We start from the raw sequence: 2,500 nt of genomic DNA, 5'->3' as shown, positions 1-2,500 counted from the left end.
GTGTGTATGTGTATGTGTGTGTGTGTGTGTGTGTGTGTGTGTGTGTGTGTGTGTGTGTGTGTGCAGAGGTTACAGTACCTGTTTGGAAAGTGTACTTTTTTGTCAGTGCTTCGCTGTCTTTCAGTCATTCTGTGTCTCTCTTTGTCTCTGTCTCTGTCTCTGCCTCTGTTTCTCTCTCTGTCTCTGTTCTCTCTCTCTCTCTCTCTCTCTCTCTCTCTCTCTCTCTCTCTCTCTCTCTCTCTTCACCTCCCCACCCTCTCGTTCTCTCCTGGATCTGATCTAGTTTTCTTTTTTTGTTGTTGTTTTTTTTGGTGTTTTTTTTCTCCTTTCTTTAGAATATAGGGGGGAGGGCAAATCAGCACAAGCCACTGCGCATCACACACGACACATGTGTATGTTGCGTAAGGCTTGTGAGCTGTGGTGTCCAGTTAAAAGCCAGTAGCTGCCATTGGCGCTTTGGCAAGCACCCGGCCACTATCTCTGATTGCCATGCTACTCGACAATGAGCGATGAGAAAGTGTTCCATCAATGCCTCTTGCAGACAGAGGATCTGATTCTTGAAATCTTACGGGTTCTCGCCCCCCCCCCCCTCCTCCCCTCTCCTATATTATCACCTTCCACACACCGAGTTGTTCTTGCCTTTGTGTCGGCTTTTGCTTTGACCTACATCACAGTTCACAAAAGGCAGGCGCGCGCGCACCCCCCCCCCCCCCCCCCCCCCACACACACATAAGAGAGAGAGAGAGAGATAGAGAGAGAGCTAGCTCCAAGAAACGTTCAAGAATATTGGCTTTGGGGGTACAATATGAATTAAGACGTTTCGGAATCGCGGAGCATCAGAAGAACATGTCTGGTGCATGTGCACCCTGTGATTGATGTTTGGTTTGTTCTTGATGGTTCCTGGTTAGTTGATGACTGTTCAGTTGACGGTTAGTCGTTGAAGCCAGACAACTGTCTAAGTGGTTGGTCAGTTTGTTAATTGGTAGGCAAAATTACATAATGTACATTCTCGTCTAGGGATGTAGTTAATACATCAAAAAATGTTTATATTCAAGTGGAATGGGATGGCGAAGACATTCCGATTCCGTGGAAATATATGTCTTGCCATTTTAGTTCTGGTGACTGACCTTTTTCCCCACAACTTGCTGACTGGTCCGCTGATTTGAAAAACATGTTTCGTTTTCTTCATTGGTCACTGCTTCATTTCGTCACGCGTTTTACGGAATTACAAGTGTTTGCGAATTGTTGTACCATCTCCCTAGCCGTCTGCGCATCAATTTCTTGTTTCGTTTTCAACCTGTTTTCTCTCTCTCTCTCTCTCTCTCTCTCTCTCTCTCTCTCTCTCTCTCTCTCTCTTTCTAATGACATGATTTCGTGAGTTCTTAGTGAAGTATAACCACCAGGATATTATTCTTGAGTACGTGACCATCAGCCCGTGCAAATCCAGTTTGATAAATAGAATTGTGCAGCCAACAACCATCTACCTGAAGATCTAGTCATCAGCCCCATCCACATGTAATATGCAGCTTCTGTTCAAACGTGTGTGTGTGTGTGTGTGTGTGTGTGTGTGTGTGTGTGTGTGTGTGTGTGTGTGTGTGTGTGTTTGTGCAGTGCGTGCATGTGTGAGTATGCACAAGTTTTTATGTTAATATGCACTTGTATGTATCCTAATTTCTACTGTATCTGTGTTTGTGTATGATTTTCGATTTATGTTCGTATCTTATGTACTACCCCCCCTCCCGCCCCCCGCCGCCACCCCCAATATTCCTTGTGACCCCGGTACACTTGGTAATAAAGACCTATTCTATTCTATTCCATTTCTAGTCTTTGAAAGCACTCTGATGTCATGCACACATCCGCGTTCTTGTCGGCCTTCCCGAGCCCTTCGGACTACGAGACATGTCTTCAGCTTCGCCTGATCGCTGCTCTTGTTTTTGATTTCTGGAGGTGCCCATCGGGGGATGGGGCTGGAGGGCTGGGGGTGTGAAGGGGGTGGTGTTCTGTCAGATCTATGTATCAACAGAATAACTATGTGTACTGTATGTGTAAAGGGTGGAGATTTTTCCGATCTCCCAGGTCAACATACGTGCAGACCTGCCAGTGCCTGAATCCCCCTCGTGTGTATACGCACGCAGAAGATCAAATACGCACGTTGTAGATCTTGCAATCCATGTCAGCGTTCGGTGGGTAATGGGAACAAGAACATACCCAGCATGCTCACCCCCGAAAACGGAGTATGGCTGCCTACATGGCGGGGTAAATAAACAAAACGGTCATGCACGTAAAATGTTAAATATTATATATTTGTCTGAGTGTGTAAGTGTGCGTGCCTGAAATCTGATTGAATGACACAGGAAACAAATGATGAGCGCCCAATGGCAGCCGTCAGTCGGCTCTAGCCAAGTTGGCAGCCTGTTGTGTAAATGACTCCGTGTGTATGAAGCGCTTAGATCTTGGTCTCCGACCGAGGATAGGCGCTATGTAAATATCCATATCAATC

The sequence above is a fragment of the Babylonia areolata genome, chromosome 19, assembly GCF_041734735.1.
Source record: "Babylonia areolata isolate BAREFJ2019XMU chromosome 19, ASM4173473v1, whole genome shotgun sequence".
Taxonomy (NCBI): Eukaryota; Metazoa; Mollusca; class Gastropoda; order Neogastropoda; family Buccinidae; genus Babylonia; species Babylonia areolata.
Note: the sequence above shows the minus strand (reverse complement) of the source record.